The 25,396-nt window shown below is 45.8% G+C and overlaps 1 protein-coding gene across 17 annotated transcripts in view; it reads left to right on the forward strand.

Annotated features, from left to right (window-relative positions):
* Nucleotides 1–25,396, forward strand: part of DLG2 (discs large MAGUK scaffold protein 2) — a 1,357,480-nt gene that overhangs the window by 1,161,881 nt on the left and 170,203 nt on the right. Inside the window, exon 1 of one of the 17 annotated variants that reach the window (XM_056561376.1) lies at nt 13,516–13,710. The exons of the other annotated variants lie outside the window; for them this stretch is intronic. The gene's annotated coding sequence lies outside the window, so the exon portion shown is untranslated. Of the gene's footprint in view, nt 1–13,515; nt 13,711–25,396 lie in introns of those variants that run through there. 17 annotated transcript variants of the gene reach the window in all.

A 25,396-nucleotide genomic window follows, 5' to 3' on the forward strand; every position in this document is an offset into this window, starting at 1 on the left:
CATTTCCGGCTTCCAATTTCTCTTCCCAATTTAGTCTGGCATTATCGTCCCTCCCGAATTTGACCCCTAGGATTTTAATATAGGTGGAGGCTCTCACAAATTGGGGCAGGTCAAAGTCTGGATCAGTATCTGATACCCAGAGAGCTTGACTCTTCTCTAGGTTGACCAGAGACCCTGAGGCCTCCGAGTAACTTCTGATGGCCATAGACAACATCTCCACCTCATGAGGCTCAGATATCACTACAGTCACATCATCCGCATAGGCAACAACACTCAGGGGCAGGCAGTGGGGGACCGGCACCCCCTGAAAACCACACTCCTGCAGTGACCTCAGAAACGGGTCTAAGGCAAATACATACAGCAGCGGACTCAGTGGGCAACCTTGTCTCACCCCCGCCTCAACCCTGAACGTGTCACCCTGCCAACCATTGATCAGAGGAAAGCTCTCGGCCTCACAATACAAAGTCTTCAGCCAATCGATGAATTGTCCCGGAATACCGTACTTTGACAAAGTGGCCCATAGATACTCGTGATCTACTCTGTCAAAGGCTTTAGCCTGGTCAAGACTCACAACATATCTCCCACACCTCAGGGCTTTACATCTCTCAAACATCTCCCTTATGGAGATCACTGCCCCAGAGATGTTCCGCCCTTTTACTGTGCCATACTGACAGCCTGCCAACAGTGCCGGGGACAGACAAACTAACCTAGAAAACAGGATTTTTGCCAGAATCTTCCTGTCGACATTCAAGAGGGCAATTGGCCTCCAGTTCTTGATGTCACTCGGCTCTTTACCTTTAGACAGCAGAATCAGCGAGGACACTCTCATGGATGGAGGCATCAGGTGACTTTCTAGACAATTTGTGTAAACATCCACGAGGATTGGGGCCAAGAGGTCTCTGAATGTCTTATAGAATTCTGCTGTTATCCCATCTGGACCTGGTGCCTTCTTCAGATGTAACTTATCAATGGCCTCTTTGACCTCGGCCACCGTCAATTCTGCTGTCAAAGGAGAAAAGTCCAAATCATTAGTATCAGGGAGCGGAGTTGTCTCCAAGAATTGGGTCATCTTGTCTCTATCCAAAACCTTCCTCTGAAACAAGTCAGCATAGTACGATCTCACCACCCCCAGGATACCCTCCCGAGATTCCTGCAAAACACCCTGGGAGTCAGTGAGACCGGTGACAGATTTATTTGCCACCCGCTCCCGGCAATTCTCAAAGGGATCAGGAGACCCTAAGGACCCATAATCCCGTTCAAGAACCAGGGAGGTATACCTGCTGTACTGATACTGCCTTATCTCAGATTTCAGCCGGTCAATCCTTTGTTGGTCCCCACCTGCCGAATATAGTGACTCCAATTCTTTGCGCAGCTTGAGATACTGGCCATACTTACTCCTCCCCTTTTTAAAGGACAGTCTCTTTAAGAGGGTTCTGATCTCATCCTTGACATCCTCCCACCAGGCGGCCATATCATCATAGAAGTCCACCCTCTCTAGCTGGCCCTGTATAAGAGAGTGAATACCTCCCTGAACATGCACATCATCCAAGATATTAGAATTGAGCTTCCAGAGCCCCCTTCCAATATCTGGGCGCTTAGTGACACCAAGATGGAAAACTAAGGCCATGTGATCTGAATAAGGGACAGTTTTTTCATTCCTATCACTAATAAATTCTTCAGGACGCACAAACGCCATATCTATTCTACTGCTCCTGTCAGAACAGGTGTATGTGAGTTTTGGTTTTCTTCCACCCTGTGTGAAGACATCACACAGACCGGCCTGCAAGATTATGTTATTTAGGACCTTGGAGTCCCTGGCCACCGCTCTACCTGAGGACCTGTCACTTGATGTCCTAGTGACGTTAAAATCCCCGGCCATTATAACAGGAACAGATGTGAATAGATATGGCTTGACATCATTAAATAGCTGGATCCTTTCGGTCACTGTCTGCGGGCCATAGATATTTATTAGCCGGAGCCTTCTACCATGGATAGTGACCTCCAGGATCAGACACCTTCCCATGACAACCTCTGTCATCCTATGTACAGTCACATCCCTGGTGGTAAACAGTATGGCCACCCCGGCATAAGGCTCCACAGCCAGTGACCAGAAAGAAGGCCCAGACGTCCATTCCCTCTCAGCCTCACGTAAATACCCTGAAGAAGTCAGGCGCGTCTCCTGCATGAAGATGACATCTGTGTCCAGGTCTCTAAGATGGTCATAGACTATGTGCCGTGTCCTCCTCACTTTGATACTGTTCACATTAGTAGAAAGGACCCTTAAAGTAAACCCAGCCATGATAAGACAGAAGAGCAGAGACCTGATCCCCATCATCACAAGTCAGAATCTGAGTCCCGCTGGCCACCACCTGTCTCCATATCTGACTCTACATTATCTTTCACACTCTGCGGTTTTCTTTTTATTGGGGGTTGGTCCCTTGTGTCACCATCACATTCACCCTCTATTCTTTTTATCTCAGTGTCCAAATCTCCCTCGGACTCTGACAGGACCTCGTACCTGTTGGACACCACCATCACTCCTGCCCTGTTGTCAGCCCTTTTTTTCACACTTTGAACGATGCTGTTCTCCCCCTCAGGCCTGCGGGAGGACTTGTCTTTTTTCCTCCTTTTATTTTGCTGCATCCTATTCCCCACAGACACAGAAGAGGATACCCCCGGCTGCTGCTGGTCTTGTGGCACAACCTCCATGTCCCCCTGTGTGCTCTCTGACTGCTGAGGTGTTGGTGCAGTGTTACCTAAGTCTGGCTGAACCTCCTGTCTGGTCAGTATAGGGTCTGATAACAAAGCCTCCTCCTCTACAGCCTCTGCCCCCGCCACAAGGTCCTCATCAGGAAGCTCCCGGCAGATGTTGTGCCAGGCATTGGGACAGTCCCGGTGAGGGTGACCGATCTCACCACAGAGATTACACCTGATGTTTTGGCAGTCAGCACTTAGGTGACCAGTCTCACCACACAGGTTACACTTTACCACAGTACAGGTGTTAGCCAGATGTCCAGGTTTACCACATTTAAAGCACTTTCTGGGCTGACCGGGGTAGAAGCAAACGCCCTTTTCCCTCCCAATAAAGAAGGAGTTGGGCAGATGTTGTGTGATGTTCCCATGTTGGCGCAGCTTCACCAGGACCTTCCACCCTCCAGTCCAGATACCGTCATCATCTCTGTTCTTGGTGAGATCAGACACCAGGTCACAATGTCTGCGGAGCCACACCACAATGTCCTGGGGAGGAACAGCTTCATTCCAGAAGATGATATTGATGATGACGGTATCTGGCTTGGATATGGGAATAAAACTAAATTTACTCCATCCATCCTTGTCTCTGAACTTGGGGAAGTTGGACCAGAACCGATCCAGATTAGACATGAGCTTAAAGCTGACATCATAGCCCTGTCTATCTGGAAGGTTTATTACCGCCAAGATGTCCGCTGGCACAAACCCCATCTGGTGGCACAGGAGCTCCCTCACCACAAACCTCCTATCCGGAAGGTCCTCCTTGGCACCTCTGTGCCGAAATCTCACCACATTCCTCCTTTTAAATGCCTGGCCAGTGTAATTGGCGCTGGAGGTGAAGGATGGAGCACCACGGCTCCAGGCATTTCTTGAAGGAACCTGGCGGGTCCCTGCGTCCTGTCTTACAGGGTTGGGGTCTACTCTAGGGGGCCCCACCACAGCTGCTGTGCTTGTAGGTAAAGGGGGGAAATCATGCACAGAATTGTGTACAACATCACCTGTCCCATCCACCTCTATATCATTATCAGACATTACACCCCACACAGATTGTGCACCCCCTCCAGCCACCGACCCCTCAGGAACATCATAGTCCGCACCCTCAGTCCGTGCCCCAACATCATCACAGTCCTCACCCCCAGTCCGTGCCCCAACATTATCACAGTCCGCACCCCCAGTCCGTGCCCCAACATTATCACAGTCCGCACCCCCAGTCCGTGCCCCAACATTATCACAGTCCTCACCCCCAGTCCGTGCCCCAACATTAGAGCTCTGCTCCATCACCCCATCACCTTCATACACCGGCAAATGTCCACTGTCCTCCTGATGCACTGGGACTTCTGGGACTTGTAGTGCCTCTGCAGGTAAGTGAGTTGCAGGCTCCAGAACATCTGCAGGTCTCTGAGGTTGCTGCTCCTCGGGCTTATGAACATGCCGATCCTTGAAGGTAAAACTTGGGGGTTTTATAAGGGGTCTTGTCACCTCCTGGGGCTCATCTGGGGTGATGACAGGTGCCACATCCGATCTGGGCTCTGCACCAAAACTCAGCTGGTACTGGGAAAAGCGTTCCTTGTTCCTATAGGATTCCGCCAAAGGTCCCATCCTCTCCAGTATAGAGTCCATCTCACTCACTATGGTGGCCAGTTCTGTGCTCAGTGTATACAGTTTATCATCATGCATGGACTTGTACTGTGGATTCGCTGTCTTCAGTTTGTATATACAGTCAATCTGCATTTGCAGCATATGTTTTAGGTGCTTCAGCTCCTCCATCCTCCTCACCAGTGCTGGGATCTCCTCCGCCAGCTGTAGCTCTGGTGCCCGGGTGGTCTCTTTGCCCAGCTGGAGGGGTCTGGACAGTCTCTCAGGCTGGGTGAACACAGAGGAGCCTTGGCTGCTTGGATCTCCTGAGGCCCGGTCACATACATTAGGGTCCGGGGCAGGAACAGTTTTGTAAACACTTTCATATTTCTCCACATATTTCCCAGGTGTCACCCCCATAGACCCCTCTGCAGTATTTTGGCTCTTACCTCCAGCCTGGGATCTTGTGCGGCCTGAGCGGGTCATGCTGGAGACCACCTCTTGTTGTTTCAGGTTCTCCTGCAATGTCTGCCTCTCCAGTGATGTCCTCCTCTGTCTCTGTGCTGGAGAGTGGAGCTGCACACCTGCTGAATGTGATCCACTCTGCCCCAGCTCCTGTGCACCAACATGGCCTCGGTTAGCAGACTTTGGAGTTCCCACAATGGATTTTGTCTTGAATTCAGTCATATTACCATCACACTGTACACCATGGCTGGCAGACTGTTCCACATCACATTCCTTAGACATACTTGCTGCTGCTGCTGCTTTCTTTTCTTTACATACGTCCTTCGCTGTATTTTCCTTCTTTGCAATGGCTGGACTTACATGCTCAGTATTCTTCTGTACTGGAATGACTTTAGGATTTACATCCACATTAGAAGAAGCCTGGGAGTTTTCCCCCAGTGTAGGCCGAGAAGCCTGGGCCTTGCTTGGGGAGCTTCCCCGCCCAGGGTGGCCCCGCCCTGGGCTTTCTCCAGACATCAGGAGAACCACAAACACACAACCTCACAGCTAGGAGGCAGTATTATAGTAGTTATATTCTTGTATATAGGAGCAGTATTATAGTAGTTATATTCTTGTATATAGGAGCAGTATTATAGTAGTTATATTCTTGTATATAGGAGCAGTATTATAGTAGTTATATTCTTGTACATGAGGACGGTATTATAATCGGTATATTTTTGTACTGTTGGGCAGTATTATAGTACTAATATTATTGTATATTGTATAGTTATATTATTTGAGTTATACAAGTTAAACTCTCGTCCCTAGGGCACCTGTGACGGCATTGTCTCTGTTACATTTTCATCTGGCAACGTTCCAGCAACCTGCAGTCAGTAAACAGTTAAACCAGCTCCCACGTATGAGGACGCAGCGTGATAACTTAAGAATTGATTGTCCATGTTCACTACAGAAGAAAAAAAAACATTTAGAAAGCAATGCAAACAGAAACATAAGGCGTCCAATTATAAGCTTAAGCACAATCCCTCTACAGTGGTTTAATGAGTTTCAGGCTGGGGCATTAAATAGAGTTTATGCAGCTTAATCCCTGGATTGAAAAATAACAACTTAATGTGCAGCTCCATACAGCATATAGGTTTCCTGCACCGCTCCTATTAGCACATTATACGGCACCCCTAGAAGAGGAAGGCAAACGCTGCAAATAGGGAAGAAAAAGTGTGCCCAAAATATGAAAGCACCATCTTTAATTATCACATTAAGAAATTCAGAGTCCACAGTAGGGTGATTCCAGGATCCTCATCTAAAAGCTATAGAACATCTATGAAGAGTATCACCAGCTCTATCTGTATACTGCTGCTGCTATCTCTATGGGATCAGGATATATAGTAGTTATGCACCTTCCCTCCAGCTCTATCTGTATACTGCTGCTGCTATCTCTATGGGATCAGGATATATAGTAGTTATACACCTCCCCTCCAGCTCTATCTATATACTGCTGCTGCTATCTAAATAAGAGCAGGATATATAGTAGTTATAAACCTCCCCTACAGCTCTATCTGTATACTGCTCCTATCTCTATGGGATCAGGATATATACAGTAATTATACACCTCCCCTCCAGCTCTATCTAAATACTGCTGCTGGTATCTATATGGGATGAGGATATATATAGCAGTTATACATCCCTCCTCTCCAGCTCTATCTGTATATTGCTGCTGCTGTTATCTCTATCAGATCAGGATATATAGTAGTTATACACCTCCCCTCCAGCTCTATCTGTATAATGCTGCTCATCCATGCTATCTCTGGTCCCATGCCATCTCTATGGGATCAGGATATATAGTAGTTATACACCTCTCCTCTAGCTCTATCTGTATATTGCTGCTGCTATCTATATGGGATCAGGATACTGTATATAGCAGTTATACACCTCCCCTCCAGCTCTATCTGTATATTGCTGCTGCTATCTCTATGAGATCAGGATATATAGTAGTTATACACCTCCCCTCCAGCTCTATCTGTATACTGCTGCTATCCCATGCTAGCTCTGATCCCATGCTATCTCTATGGGATCAGGATATATAGTAGTTATACACCTCTCCTCTAGCTCTATCTGTATACTGCTGCTGCTATCTATATGGGATCAGGAAATATAGTATACACCTCCCCTATAGCTCTATCTGTATATTGCTGCACTATCTCTATGAAATCAGGATATATAGTAGCTAAACACCTCCCCTCCCAGCTCTATCTCTCTACTGCTGCCGCTATCTCTATGGGATCAAGATATATAGTAGTTATACACCTCCCTTCCCAGATCTATCTGTATACTGCTACTGCTATCTCTATAGGATTGGGATATCTGCTATATATCCCAATCCTATAGAGATAGCAGTAGCAGTATACAGATAGAGCTTGGAAGGGAGGTATATAACTACTATATATCTTGATCCCATAGAGATAGCAGCAGCAGTAGAGAGATAGAGCTGGGAGGGGAGGTGTATAACTACTATTTATACACTTCTACACTTCCCTTTCAATCAGTATAGCTAAAAAACCCACACCTGCCACATCAGCTAAAACAGGGGAGCACAAGACATACAAAAAACCTCATTATAATTACACATTATTCTCTAATAATGACCTATGCTGCACTATACAGTATATGTAAGAAAAAATTCTCGGGGTACTTCTTTAATATATTTCTACTTTTTAAAAAACTTTCACATATTTTTCATATTTTTCAAATAATTTTCTCTATAAGCAGTAACACCAACATATCGTCAGGGCAAAAAATTAAAGGCTGCCCAAAATATTGTGCAATTCCGTATATATATTTTATATTAGTTAATTCAATTAACCCTTTATGTCATAATTTGCCAACGTATAGTCTAGTTCTAGCGGGATTTGGTGTCTACGTTGAGTGGCAGATGCCAGATCTAGCGTTTTAGTTAGGGTAAAGGAAGGGGGGGGGGGTCCACCTCTATGTTAGGTTAGGTAGACAGCTGCTGTGGGGACCGGAACTCCTGTCAGTGACTATATTCTGCGTAGACCGCTGCGGAACGTGTTACTGTTATATGAAGGATGAATATTACACATTTGGTTGAAAGTCCCAGGAGAGGGAGATTCAATGGTGAGCGCGAGAGATTTATTTAAGGTGGAACGCTGCAAAGGTTGAGATTCCCCCATAAATGGAGACATTGTAACGGTATTTTGTATTTACGAGTAGAGATGAGCGAACTTACAGTAAATTCGATTCGTCACGAACTTCTCGGCTCGGCAGTTGATGACTTATCCTGCATAAATTAGTTCAGCTTTCAGGTGCTCCCGTGGGCTGGAAAAGGTGGATACAGTCCTAGGAGACTCTTTCCTAGGATTGTATCCACCTTTTCCAGCCCACCGGAGCACCTGAAAGCTGAACTAATTAATGCAGGAAAAGACATCCACTGCTGAGCCGAGAAGTTCGTGACGAATCGAATTTACTGTAAATTCGCTCATCTCTATTTACGAGCAGTACGGAGAGTGTAACAATAGGACAGGAATAGTTTTGCCTCCTCGTAAATGATAAAAAAAACACAAAAAATTTTTTTTGTCTCTACGTATCTTGTAAATGACATTCTCATCTCGCACTGCCACTACCTGTAGGTCACCAGAAATCCTCCCTGACGCACGTTTCACGTGCGTCAGGGAGGATTTCTGGTGACCTACAGGTAGTGGCAGTGTTGATAGTACTAAATGGACACTGTCAGGATCAGAAACTTTCCACACGTTGTCCATCCTGGCCAAATATTAAAGGGGTACTCCGGTGGAAAAAAAAAACTTTTTTTTTTTTTTTTTATCAACTGGTGCCAGAAAGTTAAACAGATTTGTAAATGACTTCTATTAAAAAAATCTTTACCCTTCCAGTACTTTTTAGCAGCTGTAGGCTAGAGTGGAAATTCTTTTCTTTTTTCATTTCTTTTTTTTGTCTTGTCCACAGTGCTCTCTGCTGACACCTGATGCCCGTATCGGGAAGGGTCCAGAGCAGGAGAAAATCCCCATAGCAAACCTATGCTGCTCTGGACAGTTCCTGACACGGACAGAGGTGTCAGCAGAGAGCACTGTGGACAAGGCAAAAAAGAAATTCAAAAACAAAAGAATTTCCTCTGTAGCATACAGCTGCTAAAAAGTCTGGACGGGTAAATATTTTTTTTTTCTATGGAAGTAATTTGGAAATCTGTGTAACTTTCTGGCATCAGTTGATTTAAAAAATAATAATAATAAAAAAAAAGTTTTCCACCGGAGTACCCCTTTAACCTTTCTAATAGATTTGATATAAAAAAGAAATGTCATCTCCTTTTTATAGAAACAATGGCTTATAAAAAAAAGACCTCTAGGGGTCCCCATACCATCCAGAGCATAATCCTGTCCGGCTGCGGCATCGTCTTTGTCCTGGCTGAAGCACGGACTGGGGACAAAGTCCAGGAAAATGAGGACGGGACTAGTGATCATGTAATGAGAGATAGCTCTTTGTCTCTTGGAGTAAATGGTGTAGGCACAAGTAGTACTGTCTTCCTGTCTTTACTCAGGATAAGACAAGTACAGATTGTACTATCTCCCTGTCTCACTATTTAAATTATGTAAGCACAGACAGTACTGTCACTGTGTCTCTACGCAGCATGATATGAGTACAGATTGTACTGTCTTCCTGTCTCTCTATTTAAATGATGTGGGCACAGGTAGTACTGTCTTATTGTCTTCGCTTAGAATGATATCAGTACAGATTGTACTGTCTCCATGTATCTATTTAAATAAGGTAGGCACATGTAGTACTGTCTTCCTGTCTCTACTTAGAATGATATCAGTACAGATTGTATTGTCTCCCTGTCACTATTTAAATAATGTAGGCACAGGTAGTACTGTCTTTCTGTCTCTACTCAGCATGATATGAGTACAGATTGTATTGTCTCCCCATCACTATTTAAATGATGTAGGCACAGGTAGTACTGTTTTTCTGTCCCTACTCGGCATGATACGAGTACAGATTGTACTGTCTCCCTGTCACTATTTAAATTATGTAGGCACAGGTAGTACTGTCTTTCTGTCTCTACTCAGAATGATATGAGTACAGATTGTACTGTCTCCTTGTATCTATTTAAATAAGGTAGGCACAGGTAGTACTGTCTTCTTGTCTCTACTAAGAATGATATCAGTACAGTGTCATGACCGACTGGGGGGACAGGGAGAGTGAGCCCTAAGCTGTCCCTAGTATCACTCTCCCTGCATACTTGCCCAAACACCTTATGCGGTGAATCGACCACTTGGAGCCGGTCCCTCCCTGCGCTACAGGGCAGTGGCTTAAAAACAAATAATATACATAGTCGGTCACAGGCCAGAAACAGGAATGGAAAACTACCAGACAACCAGATATAATAGACAGGATACAAATTCTAACAGGGCAGAAAATAGTGTATTAACAAACAGTACAAAAACCAGATATCAGATAAACGGCAGACATGATAAAATGAACAGATTAGGTATGCAACAAGTATACAGCAGAATACAAGAGACGCACGAGATGGACGGAAGAACTGAAAGCTAAAACACTAAACTGATCAGGTAAAATAGGACACTGTTCACACTGGACACAGATAACAAACATGAACTTCATGAAAATGGATACAAGAAAACCAATCTCTACAACATAGAGGAACACTGGTCAGGATACTAGATTGCACTGTCTCCCTGTCTCTATTTAAATGATATAGGCACAGGTAGTACTGTCTTCCTGTCTCTACTCAGAATGATATCAGTACAGATTGTACTGTCTCCCTGTCACTATTTAAATGATGTAGGTACAGATAGTACTGTCTTCTTGTGTCTACTTAGAATGATATCAGTAGAGATTGTACTGTCTCCTTGTATCTATTTAAATGATGTAGGCACAAATAGTACTGTCTTCCTGTCTCTACTCAGAATGATATCAGTACAGATTGTACTGTCTCCCTGTCTTTATTTAAATGATGTAGGCACAGATAGTACTGTCTCCTTGGGTCTACTCAGAATGATATCAGTACAGATTTTACTGTCTCTATTTAAATGATGTAGGCACAGATAGTACTCTCTCCTTGGGTCTACTCAGAATGATATCAGTACAGATTGTACTGTCTCCTTGTATCTATTTAAATGATGTAGGCACAGAAAGTACTGTCTCCTTGGGTCTACTCAAAATGATATCAGTACAGATTGTACTGTCTCCTTGTATCCATTTAAATGATGTAGGCACAGAAAGTACTGTCTCCTTGGGTCTACTCAGAATGATATCAGTACAGATTGTACTGTCTCCCTGTCACTATTTAAATGATGTAGGTACAGATAGTACTGTCTTCTTGTGTCTACTTAGAATGATATCAGTAGAGATTGTACTGTCTCCTTGTATCTATTTAAATGATGTAGGCACAAATAGTACTGTCTTCCTGTCTCTACTCAGAATGATATCAGTACAGATTGTACTGTCTCCCTGTCTTTATTTAAATGATGTAGGCACAGATAGTACTGTCTCCTTGGGTCTACTCAGAATGATATCAGTACAGATTTTACTGTCTCTATTTAAATGATGTAGGCACAGATAGTACTCTCTCCTTGGGTCTACTCAGAATGATATCAGTACAGATTGTACTGTCTCCTTGTATCTATTTAAATGATGTAGGCACAGAAAGTACTGTCTCCTTGGGTCTACTCAAAATGATATCAGTACAGATTGTACTGTCTCCTTGTATCCATTTAAATGATGTAGGCACAGAAAGTACTGTCTCCTTGGGTCTACTCAGAATGATATCAGTACAGATTGTACTGTCTCCTTGTATCTATTTAAATGATGTAGGCACAGAAAGTACTGTCTCCTTGGGTCTACTCAAAATTATATCAGTACAGATTGTACTGTCTCCTGGTATCCATTTAAATGATGTAGGCACAGAAAGTACTGTCTCCTTGGGTCTACTCAGAATGATATCAGTACAGATTGTACTGTCTCCCTATCCATCTATCTAAATGATGTAGGCACAGAAAGTACTGTCTCCTTGGGTCTACGGAGAATGATATCAGTACAGATTGTACTGTCTCCCTATCCATCTATTTAAATGGTGTAGGCACAGAAAGTACTGTCTCCCTGTTTCATGTATTGACACAGGGACAGGACCTTCTGCCTTGCTGTCTCTCTCTCTTTAGTTTATAGTCTTTACCCCGTGAGTAGACTGCAGATTGCTAGAAAAAAATGTACTACCCATCAGGCAGCTCAGTTTTAGGGACACTTTTGCAGCTATATGGACACGTCTTCTTAAAGCCACATTGCATTGTCCTATATGATCCAAGACATAATTTAAGAATCTTCTGGTCCTCAGCCAATGAGAGCTTGAGGATATGGGGAGGACCTTGCTGGGCGCACACGTATTTCTTACGTCTTACACTACTAGAGCCCTCCATGCTGCCCCCCCATGGCTCGTAGTGTCTGCGCTCCCAGAAACTTTGATAGACAAATTCATCAGTCATTGGGGATTCTCAGTATTCTGCATGTGTTCTCATGTTGCTAGGACTCTTTTAACCCCTTCACTACCAGGCAAGGCTATCAGACTGCTACATCCTCATAAATATGGATATGCTGGTTGCTAAGACTACACTCACCTCTTCACTGCTAAGGAACATTGCAGCCAGCTCTGTATTATAGGCTTCTGTCTAAAATGCCTAAATACAATGTGATGGGTGATGTACAGATGTAATCTGACATGAGATACAGTGTACAGTCATCCTCAGGCACAGAAGTGTCATAATGTCACCTGCACAGTCCTGGGGGGAACTCCGCCTGAGGTCAGAGGCTCAACTCACCTCATGTACAGTGCGCCTCTGCATAGATAGGTGATCAGTAGATAAAGATATAGATAGATAGATAGATAGATAGATAGATAGATAGATAGATAGATAAGAAATAGATATGAGATAGATAGATATGAGATAGATAGATATGAGATAGAAAGATAGATAGATATGACATAGATAGATATTAAATAGATAGATATTAGATAGATATGAGATAGATAGATAGATAGATAGATATGAGATAGATAGATAGATAGATAGATAGATAGATATGAGATAGATAGATATGAGATAGATAGATATGAGATCGATAAATATGAGATAGATATGAGATAGATGATTGATTGATAGATAGATAGATAGATAGATAGATAGATAGATATGAGATAGATAGATATGAGATAAATAGATATGAAATAGATAGATAGATATGAGATAGATATGAGATAGATATGAGATAGATAGATAGATAGATAGATAATAGATAGATAGATAGATAGATAGATATGAGATAGATAGATATGAGATAGATAGATATGAGATATATAGATATGAGATAGATAGATAAGAGATAGATAGATATGAGATGGATAGATAGATATGAGATGGATAGATAGATAGATAGATAGATAGATATGAGATAGATAGATAGATATGAGATAGATAGATATGAGATAGATAGATAAATAGATAGATAGATAGATAGATATGAGATAGATAGATAGATATGAGATAGATAGATAAATAGATAGATATGAGAAAGATAGAGACATTGTAGTCAGTTAATAGGGATTAGACTGTCCATGTGATGTTCTTGGAGTCTCTCCGGTTCCACCTTAACAATGCTGTGAGTGACATGTGCAGGAGGAGGGAGCTGTAGTGGTTGTGCTCCTCCATCCTCAGGACCCATGAGTGTGCGGCAGTGTGCACGGGGTACAGGGCAGTGTGCACGGGGTCTGCGGTTTATGGTTTCTCCTCCTTGGACTACAGCTCCCGGCGGATGGCAGCACGGAGCGGAGCCGGCTGGCAGCTCTGCACTGTGCCCGGCGTAGTGTTGGCATAAGCCGCCTACTAGGTGAGTGCTCTATTGTCCCCACTCCTCGGGGCTCCCATTGTGCGGGGATGTGGGGGGCTCCTGGGCAGGGTACAGTGTGCCCGGCAGAATCTGCCCTAGAACCGGGCAAAGAGCGCTCTATGTGCTGTACAGGTGCTGTGGGCACTGCTAGATACTGTCTTCTTTATGCCCTCTTTATATCTTTATCTATATCTATTTATTTATTTATCTAACTATAACTATCTATCTCATACCTATCTATCTATCTATCTATCTATCTCATATCTATCTCTCTAGATCATATCCATCTATCTCATATCTATCTATCTATCTCATATCTATCTATCTCATATCTATCTATCTATCTCATATCTATCTATCTCATATCTATCTCTCTAGATCATATCCATCTATCTCATATCTATCTATCTATCTCATATCCATCTATCTCATATCTATCTATCTATCTCATATCTATCTATCTCATATCTATCTATCTATCTCATATCTATCTATCTATCTCATATCTATCTATCTATCTCATATCTATCTATCTATCTCATATCTATCTATCTATCTCATATCTATCTCATATCTATCTATCTATCTATCTCATATCTATCTATCTCATATCTATCTATCTATCTATCTCATATCTATCTATCTCATATCTATCTATCTATCTCATATCTATCTATCTATCTATCTATCTATCTATCTATCATGTCTATCTATCTATCTCATATCTATCATATCTATCTATCTATCTCATATCTATCTATCTATCTATCTATCTATCTCATATCTATCTCATATCTATCTATCTCATATCTATCTATCTATCTCATATCTATCTATCTATCTCATATCTATCATATCTATCTATCTATCTCATATCTATTTATCTATCTCATATCTATCTCATATCTATCTATCTCATATCTATCTATCTATCTATCTCATATCTATATATCTATCTATCTCATATCTATCTCTCTCATATCTATCTATCTCATATCTATCTATCTCCTATCCATCTATCTCTCTATATCATATCTATCTATCTATCTATCTATCTATCTCTCTCATATCTATCTATCTCCTATCCATCTATCTCTCTATATCATATCTATCTATCTCATACCTATCTATCTATCTATCTCATATCTATCTATCTATCTATCTCATATCTATCTATCTATCTATCTCAAATCATATCTATCTATCTCATTCATATCTATCTATCTCATTCATATCTATCTATCTATCTCATATCTATCTATCTATCTATCTCATATCTATCTCTCATATCTATCTATCTATCTATCTCATATCTATCTATCTATCTATCTCATATCTATCTCACTCATATCTATCTATCTATCTATCTATCTATCTATCTCTCTCTCATATCTATCTATTTATCTATCTCCTATCTATCTATATATCTATCTATTTATCTATCTCATATCTATCTCACTCATATCTATCTATCTATCTATCTATCTATCTATCTATCTCTCTCATATCTATCCATTTATCTATCTCTCTATTTATTTCATATATATATATATATTCTTAAGTCTTTATTCTTTCTCTCTCTGTCTTCATACACTTGTACATCTCAGAGACATCTCATTTCCCGTGCCCCCTCCTGTCTCTCTGTATAATGATGACTTTGTTTCACTGTCAGTAATCTCAGGAGGACACTGTGCCCCTCTCTCTGCCCCCTGTATGGCAGCACTGGTCGCTGTGTGCCCTGCACTGTGCCCCTCTCCCTGCCCCCTGTATGGCAGCACTGGTCGCTGTGTGCCCTGCACTGTGCCCCTCTCTCTGCCCCCTGTATGGCAGCACTGGTCGCTGTGTGCCCTGCACTGTGCCCCTCTCTCTGCCCCCTGTATGGCAGCACTGGTCGCTGTGTGCCCTGCATTGTGCCCCTCTCCCTGCCCACTGTATGGCAGCACTGGTCGCTGTGTGCCCTGCACTGTGCCCCTCTCCCTGCCCACTGTATGGCAGCACTGGTCGCTGTGTGCCCTGCACTGTGCCCCTCTCCCTGCCCACTGTATGGCAGCACTGGTCGCTGTGTGCCCTGCACTGTGCCCCTCTCCCTGCCCCCTGTATGGCAGCACTGGTCGCTGTGTGCCCTGCACTGTGCCCCTCTCCCTGCCCACTGTATGACAGCACTGGTCGCTGTGTGCCCTGCACTGTGCCCCTCTCCCTGCCCGCTGTATGGCAGCACTGGTCGCTGTGTGCCCTGCACTGTGCCCCTCTCTCTGCCCGCTGTATGGCAGCACTGGTCGCTGTGTGCCCTGCACTGTGCCCCTCTCTCTGCCCGCTGTATGGCAGCACTGGTCGCTGTGTGCCCTGCACTGTGCCCCTCTCCCTGCCCACTGTATGGCAGCACTGGTCGCTGTGTGCCCTGCACTGTGCCCCTCTCCCTGCCCACTGTATGGCAGCACTGGTCGCTGTGTGCCCTGCACTGTGCCCCTCTCCCTGCCCCCTGTATGGCAGCACTGGTCGCTGTGTGCCCTGCACTGTGCCCCTCTCTCTGCCCCCTGTATGGCAGCACTGGTCGCTGTGTGCCCTGCACTGTGCCCCTCTCTCTGCCCCCTGTATGGCAGCACTGGTCGCTGTGTGCCCTGCACTGTGCCCCTCTCCCTGCCCGCTGTATGGCAGCACTGGTCGCTGTGTGCCCTGCACTGTGCCCCTCTCTCTGCCCGCTGTATGGCAGCACTGGTCGCTGTGTGCCCTGCACTGTGCCCCTCTCCCTGCCCGCTGTATGGCAGCACTGGTCGCTGTGTGCCCTGCACTGTGCCCCTCTCCCTGCCCCCTGTATGGCAGCACTGGTCGCTGTGTGCCCTGCACTGTGCCCCTCTCCCTGCCCGCTGTATGGCAGCACTGGTCGCTGTGTGCCCTGCACTGTGCCCCTCTCCCTGCCCGCTGTATGGCAGCACTGGTCGCTGTGTGCCCTGCACTGTGCCCCTCTCCCTGCCCGCTGTATGGCAGCACTGGTCGCTGTGTGCCCTGCACTGTGCCCCTCTCTCTGCCCCCTGTATGGCAGCACTGGTCGCTGTGTGCCCTGCACTGTGCCCCTCTCTCTGCCCCCTGTATGGCAGCACTGGTCGCTGTGTGCCCTGCACTGTGCCCCTCTCCCTGCCCGCTGTATGGCAGCACTGGTCGCTGTGTGCCCTGCACTGTGCCCCTCTCCCTGCCCGCTGTATGGCAGCACTGGTCGCTGTGTGCCCTGCACTGTGCCCCTCTCCCTGCCCGCTGTATGGCAGCACTGGTCGCTGTGTGCCCTGCACTGTGCCCCTCTCTCTGCCCGCTGTATGGCAGCACTGGTCGCTGTGTGCCCTGCACTGTGCCCCTCTCCCTGCCCACTGTATGGCAGCACTGGTCGCTGTGTGCCCTGCACTGTGCCCCTCTCCCTGCCCCCTGTATGGCAGCACTGGTCGCTGTGTGCCCTGCACTGTGCCCCTCTCCCTGCCCACTGTATGGCAGCACTGGTCGCTGTGTGCCCTGCACTGTGCCCCTCTCCCTGCCCACTGTATGGCAGCACTGGTCGCTGTGTGCCCTGCACTGTGCCCCTCTCCCTGCCCCCTGTATGGCAGCACTGGTCGCTGTGTGCCCTGCACTGTGCCCCTCTCCCTGCCCCCTGTATGGCAGCACTGGTCGCTGTGTGCCCTGCACTGTGCCCCTCTCTCTGCCCCCTGTATGGCAGCACTGGTCGCTGTGTGCCCTGCACTGTGCCCCTCTCCCTGCCCACTGTATGGCAGCACTGGTCGCTGTGTGCCCTGCACTGTGCCCCTCTCCCTGCCCACTGTATGGCAGCACTGGTCGCTGTGTGCCCTGCACTGTGCCCTCTGTACTGACTGGTCTACCAGGGAGGTGTCCTGAGTCCTCCTCCATACTCACATAGGATGTACTTACCTGCTGCTCTTCACATCCACCTCTCCTGACTGCTGGGTCAGTGTTAACTCTGTGTGGTCGGGAACAAAGCTGAGGTAACACAGCAGAAGTGTCAGCACTATGTATTCAGGACCCTGATATGTGGGTGTCCTCACTTTGTAAGTCGTTCTCTTCTGCCCATCACCCAGCTTTTCCAGACCCCTCAGCTTTTGTGCATAGTTATACAGTGATACTGTGTCTGTACATTACAAGGTAAGTTCATCATTCACAACTTCACAGAGGGTGGGTAAGACTGGCATATTGGTTGTCACCCAGCTTTCCTAGAATCCTGACTACAGTCTGCCTAGTTGTACAGTGATTCTTAAAGGAGTTCTCCCACTCAGGGGATAACTAAGTGCTGGGGGTCTGACCCTTCGGATCCCACAGGATTTCACAAACAGGGACCCCAGTCCCTGTCACAATGGAGCAGTAGGTCCCCGAACCTGTCACTGCTCAATTCATTGTATATTGGAGCCACCGAAGGAAATGTCTTTCCAGAACCAGATAACTCCTCATTCAGAACTAAAATGATGGTGGCGTCAATATTGTTTATTATCCATCTTTCCCGAAACAGATATTACATAGAATGTTCAATGTATCAGTCGTAATACTGGTTGTTTAGCTCACAGAGCATTGTCTACACTGAATACAATTGTATCACTTCTCAGCTGAGAGCAGGACTAGCTATGTACAATGTATCAGTCTGGAGTCCAGGATGTTAGCTCACAGAGCATTGTCTAGACTGGATATAATTGTATATACTTCTTATCTGAGAGCAGGACTAGCTATGTACAATGTATCAGTCTGGAGTCCAGGCTGTTTAGCTCACAGAGCATTGTCTAGACTGGATACAATTGTATCACTTCTCAGCTGAGAGCAGGACTAGCTATGTACAATGTATCAGTCTGGGGTCCAGGATGTTTAGCTCACAGAGCATTGTCTAGACTGGATACAATTGTATCACTTCTCAGCTTAGAGCAGGACTAGCTATGTACAATGTATCAGTCTGGAGTCCAGGTTGTTAAGCTCACAGAGCATTGTCTAGACTGGATACAATTGTATCACTTCTCAGCTGAGAGCAGGACTAGCTATGTACAATGTATCAGTCTGGAGTCCAGGATGTTTAGCTCACAGAGCATTGTCTAGACTGGATACAATTATATCACTTCTCAGCTGAGAGCAGGACTAGCTATGTACAATGTATCAGTCTGGAGTCCAGGATGTTTAGCTTACAGAGCATTGTCTAGACTGGATACAATTGTATCACTTCTCAGCTGAGAGCAGGACTAGCTATGTACAATGTATCAGTCTGGGGTCCAGGATGTTTAGCTCACAGAGCATTGTCTAGACTGGATACAATTGTATCTTCTCAGCTGAGAGCAGGACTAGCTATGTACAATGTATCAGTCTGGGGTCCAGGATGTTTAGCTCACAGAGCATTGTCTAGACTGGATACCATTGTATCTTCTCAGCTGAGAGCAGGACTAGCTATGTACAATGTATCAGTCTGGGGTCCAGGATGTTTAGCTCACAGAGCATTGTCTAGACTGGATACCATTGTATCTTCTCAGCTGAGAGCAGGACTAGCTATGTACAATGTATCAGTCTGGGGTGCAGGATGTTTAGCTCACAGAGCATTGTCTAGACTGGATACAATTATATATTCTCAGCTGAGAGCAGGACTAGCTATGTACAATGTATCAGTCTGGGGTCCAGGATGTTTAGCTCACAGAGCATTGTCTAGACTGGATACAATTGTATCACTTCTCAGCTGAGAGCAGGACTAGCTATGTACAATGTATCAGTCTGGAGTCCAGGATGTTTAGCTCACAGAGCATTGTCTAGACTGGATACAATTGTATCTTCTCAGCTGAGAGCAGGACTAGCTATGTACAATGTATCAGTCTGGGGTCCAGGATGTTTAGCTCACAGAGCATTGTCTAGACTGGATACAATTGTATCACTTCTCAGCTGAGAGCAGGACTAGCTATGTACAATGTATCAGTCTGGGGTCCAGGATGTTTAGCTCACAGAGCATTGTCTAGACTGGATACCATTGTATCTTCTCAGCTGAGAGCAGGACTAGCTATGTACAATGTATCAGTCTGGGGTGCAGGATGTTTAGCTCACAGAGCATTGTCTAGACTGGATACAATTGTATATTCTCAGCTGAGAGCAGGACTAGCTATGTACAATGTATCAGTCTGGGGTCCAGGATGTTTAGCTCACAGAGCATTGTCTAGACTGGATACCATTGTATCTTCTCAGCTGAGAGCAGGACTAGCTATGTACAATGTATCAGTCTGGGGTGCAGGATGTTTAGCTCACAGAGCATTGTCTAGACTGGATACAATTGTATATTCTCAGCTGAGAGCAGGACTAGCTATGTACAATGTATCAGTCTGGAGTTCGGGGTTAGAGAAAGTGATGGGCAGTGTTGAGGGTTTTCACTATGTGCACATACCTTTAACGTAAAACCCGAAAACTCCTAACTGTGCGGATTATAGGGTAATGATTCTCTCCAGGAGGAGGGGCTTACTTCTCTCTCCTAATTTGCATATCAGAGATGGGAGCACTCGGCCACTAGTCCAGTTTTTCTTACTCATGATCTGGATCAGCGGTCTTCAAACTGTGGCCCTCCAGATGTTGAAAAACTACAATTCCAAGCATGCCCGGACAGCCGTTGGCTGTCCGGGCATGCTGGGAGTTGTAGTTTTGCAACATCTGGAGGGCCACAGTTTGAAGACCGCTGATCTGGATCCTTCTATTTCTCGGCTTCTTATCTTCTCCTATGTGAAATGTCATTTGAACCAGCTAAGTGAATGGAGACGATTGTCCTCAGGGAGGAAGCATTATGTGTAATAAGGGACATTATGAGGTTAAATCATGGCCGGCAGCTCGGCTCTGTCTACTTGACTCGCTCCGACATTTACTTTAGATAATTATTTCCAGTTGCTATGGGAGACGCGTTTTTTTTTTTTTTTTTTTAGAGACGTAATTAGGAGACCTCTGAAAGTTTCTCACGATTTTGGGGGCGGAACCTCTTATCTTAGGTTCCATCTATTGTCAGTAAGGGTTAATAGAGATAAATGACACAAAAGCTTCTTCTACACGTGTGGCCCCAAGATTGGTGGCCTGGTACCTGGGGCTATGCTGCTATTGTAAACTGACAGTCCTTGACATGTCCTGAGCATGCTGAGAGTTGTAGTTACATAACAGCTAGTAGTTCGGTGAACATTAGACCTCCCTCCGTTCATATACGTAATCACATTTTACTTCATTTAATTAATTTAATTAATTAATTTAATTAATTAATTTAATTAATTTTTCTGGGATGTGTTTTAAAATCAGCAATTTTGTTGTTTAGAATTGGATCAAATACTGTGCGGGATCAGAAATGTGAGTTTGTACAAATATGGTCATTTATTTACTTACTTTTGTATTTGGAAAATGTGGAAAGGGGATGATTTGAATTCTCATTAGGGTGGGAGATTGTTGTTGTTTTTGTTTTATTTAAAAAAAATGTTTTTTTACTTTTTTCTTTCACTTTTGGAGGGAGAGTGATAGGAGGTGCAGCAGGAGGGTGGATGACAGGAGGTGCAGCAGGAGGGAGGGTGACAGGAGGTGCAGCAGAAGGGTGGATGACAGGAGGTGCAGCAGGAGGGAGGGTGACAGGAGGTGCAGCAGGAGGGAGGGTGACAGGAGGCGCAGCAGGAGGTTGGAAGGAAGGAGGTAGAGTGACAGCAGTGATTGTAGGTGCAGCATGAAGGAGGGCTACAGCAGTGACAAGAGGTGCAGCAGGAGGGACGGTGACAGGAGGTACAGCAGGAGGTAGGGTGACAGAAGGTGCAGCAGGAGGGAGGCTTACAGCATTGAGAGGGTGTGAACCAGGAGAAAAAGGTGACAGCAGATGCAGCAGGAAGGAGGGTGACAAGAGGTGCAGCAGAGGGAGGGTGACAGGAGGTATAGCAGGAGGGAGGGTACCAGTAGGTACCACAGGGGAAAGGGTGACAGGAGGTGCAGCAGGAGGCAGGGTTACAGCAGTGACAGCAGGTAAAGCAGAAGGGAGCAATGCAGGAGGTGCAGCAGGAAGGGAAGGTGACAGCAGTGACTGGAGGTGCAGCAGGAAGGGAAGGTGACAGCAGTGACTGGAGGTGCAGCAGGAAGGGAAGGTGACAGCAGTGACAGGAGGTGCAGCAGGAAGGGAAGGTGACAGCAGTGACAGGAGGTGCAGCAGGAAGGGAAGGTTACAGCAGTGACAGGAGGTGCAGCAGGAAGGGAAGGTTACAGCAGTGACTGGAGGTGTAGCAAGAAGGGAAGGTGACAGCAGTGACTGGAGGTGCAGTAGGAAGGGAAGGTGACAGCAGTGACAGGAGGTGCAGCAGGAAGGGAAGGTGACAGCAGTGACTGGAGGTGTAGCAGGAAGGGAAGGTGAAAGCAGTGACTGGAGGTGTAGCAAGAAGGGAAGGTGACAGCAGTGACTGGAGGTGCAGCAGGAAGGGAAGGTGACAGCAGTGACAGGAGGTGCAGCAGGAAGGGAAGGTGACAGCAGTGACTGGAGGTGTAGCAAGAAGGGAAGGTGACAGCAGTGACTGGAGGTGCAGTAGGAAGGGAAGGTGACAGCAGTGACAGGAGGTGCAGCAGGAAGGGAAGGTGACAGCAGTGACTGGAGGTGTAGCAGGAAGGGAAGGTGACAGCAGTGACAGGAGGTGCAGCAGGAAGGGAAGGTGACAGCAGTGACTGGAGGTGTAGCAAGAAGGGAAGGTGACAGCAGTGACTGGAGGTGCAGTAGGAAGGGAAGGTGACAGCAGTGACAGGAGGTGCAGCAGGAAGGGAAGGTGACAGCAGTGACAGGAGGTGCAGCAGGAAGGGAAGGTGACAGCAGTAACTGGAGGTGCAGCAGGAAGGGAAGGTGACAGCAGTGACTGGAGGTGTAGCAGGAAGGGAAGGTGACAGCAGTGACTGGAGGTGTAGCAAGAAGGGAAGGTGACAGCAGTGACTGGAGGTGCAGTAGGAAGGGAAGGTGACAGCAGTGACTGGAGGTGCAGCAGGAAGGGAAGGTGACAGCAGTGACAGGAGGTGCAGCAGGAAGGGAAGGTGACAGCAGTGACAGGAGGTGCAGCAGGAAGGGAAGGTGACAGCAGTGACTGGAGGTGCAGCAGGAAGGGAAGGTGACAGCAGTGACAGGAGGTGCAGCAGGAAGGGAAGGTGACAGCAGTGACTGGAGGTGTAGCAAGAAGGGAAGGTGACAGCAGTGACTGGAGGTGCAGTAGGAAGGGAAGGTGACAGCAGTGACTGGAGGTGTAGCAGGAAGGGAAGGTGACAGCAGTGACTGGAGGTGTAGCAAGAAGGGAAGGTGACAGCAATGACAGGAGGTGCAGTAAGGGGCCTGGGGCTGGCTGTCAACACTGCAGGTGGCTGCAGAGTTAAAACATGTGCCCCCTGGGCAGGAGTGGGATTCCTGGCCTGACAGTTCTCAGGAACCTCTGAATGAGAGTAAGTGAGAAAGGAATTACCACTGGCCACCACCTGGGGCAGCACAGGGCAGCACCACTCTTGGCACATGTGGCTCTGTGCTAGATGTATCACCATAGATGGCTTCCCTGATTGTTTGCAGGAGACATGTGGCTATTCATCAGCTCTTACAGTTGAAAGCTGTTTATCCTTGCACAGCAGTTAAAGTGACAGTATGCGTATAACACTAGAAAACAGAATAGAATACATTTTTATATCAGAATTACATTAGGACCTATAATAGAGACAGGCAACTTAAAGGGGTACTCCGGTGGAAAACTTTTTTTTATTTTTATGAACTGGTGCCAGAAAGTTAAACAAATTTGTAAATGACTTCTATTAAAAAATCCTAATCCTTTTAGTACTTTTTAGCAGCTGTATGCTACAGATTAATTTCTTTACTTTTTGAATTTCTTTTTTTGTGTTGTCCACAGTGCTCTCTGCTGACACCTTTGTCCGTGTCAGGAACTGTCCAGAGCAGCATAGGTTTGCTATGGGGATTTTCTCCTGCTCTGATACGGGCATCAGGTGTCAGCAGAGAGCTGCTAAAAAGTACTAAAAGGATTAAGATTTTTTTAATAGAAGTAATTTACAAATCTGTTTAACTTTCTGGCACCAGTTCATAAAAAAAAAATAAAAAATTACTTTCTGGACGACACAAAAAAGAAATTCAAAAAATAAAGATTTTCCTCTGTAGCAAACAGCTGCTAAAAAGTACTGAAATGATTAAGATATTTTAATAGAAGTCATTTACAAATCTGTTTAACTTTCTGCCACCGGTTCATAAAAAAATAAATAAAAGTTTTTCACCGGAGTACCCCTTTAAGAAACTCCAACTACCCGAACAAAAAAAAAAAAAGTAACCAGTGTCAATTTTTTGATGAAGGAGCACTAGGAGAACCTCACGGCCTCCTGTGTAGTGTATATCTTTCTTGGGGAACCCTACAGTCTATACTAAGGCAATATCCTGCTAATTTCCTTGTCTGCTTCAAAGAATGAGTGATTTCCGAGTCAGAGAGGATAAGTTTCCCAAGTACCCTTTTGCTCTACTGGTGTGTAGCATAGGGCTCCGACCGGGAGAGGGCTTCATGGCTAACACACCATGTCCTGACTAGACCTGCACTCTGCTAGTGGACACTGCAGTCCACCATCCGGGAGTACTCTATTCTTCCTAAAGTCACCCACCAGGAGGCAACCGATAAAGATTCCCTTAGTGAGGTTTATTCAGGCTTTGCCACTCCATCTACATTCCAATAGGTTACAGGAGTGAACTTCATTGCTTTATCCCCCACAATTGTTTTCCTGTCAGTCAGCTACAAAGGGGGGGTACCTCCTCCCAATCACAATATCATCACTGTGAACCAGAGACTGTGGGGGGGAGAAATTATCAAAGGTGGTATAGGTGAACAGTTGTCTACACCTTTAATTTGTGTTGTGGTAATGTATATGTGCACCAAATTTATTAAAGGGGTATTCCGGCCTTAAAGGATAGGGGATAATATGTCTGATCGCGGTGGGCCCGCTGCTGAGACCCCCCACGATCTCCCTGCAGCACCTGCTTTCTATGCGGGTGCTGAATCTGACGTCACGTCACGCCACGCCCCCTCCATTCATGTCTATGGGAGGGGGTGTTCCGGGACTGCTGATGTGACGTCACGCCACGCCTCCTCCATTCATGTCTATGGGAGGGGGTTTCCGGGACTGGGGATGTGCCATCACGCCCCCTCCCATAGACATGAATGGAGGGGTCGTGGCGTGACATCACATCCCAAGTCCCGGAAGTTTCCGAAACTGGAGATTCAGCACCCGCATAGAAAGCGGGTGCTGCAGGGAGATCGCAGGGGGTCTCAGTAGCGGGCCACCCGCGATCAGACATCTTATCCCCTATCCTTTGGATAGGGGATAAAGTGTTTTTGCCCGGAATACCCCTTTAAGTGGTTGCTTGGCAAGTGATAAATATGGTGCTGGTACACATTTTACACTTTAATCACACTTCAGCACACCACTTTGTATGTGCGACATGCTGTCCACAGCCACTGGTCTGGGCTGGTGTAGATTTGCATCAAATTGAGGGCTGTGCGACACATTGTGCAACAAATCATACAGGATAACTTTGTGACTACTGCAAAAGTTAACCACACTTTGGCATAGCTACACATTTAAAAAAAAAAAGGCATCTAAAGCAAAAGTCGAGGGGTGTGGGGGGAGCGGTCAAGAGATGTAATGATGTGAAGGGATCAGACAA

This window comes from Hyla sarda, chromosome 2 (assembly GCF_029499605.1).
Source record: "Hyla sarda isolate aHylSar1 chromosome 2, aHylSar1.hap1, whole genome shotgun sequence".
NCBI lineage: Eukaryota > Metazoa > Chordata > Amphibia > Anura > Hylidae > Hyla > Hyla sarda.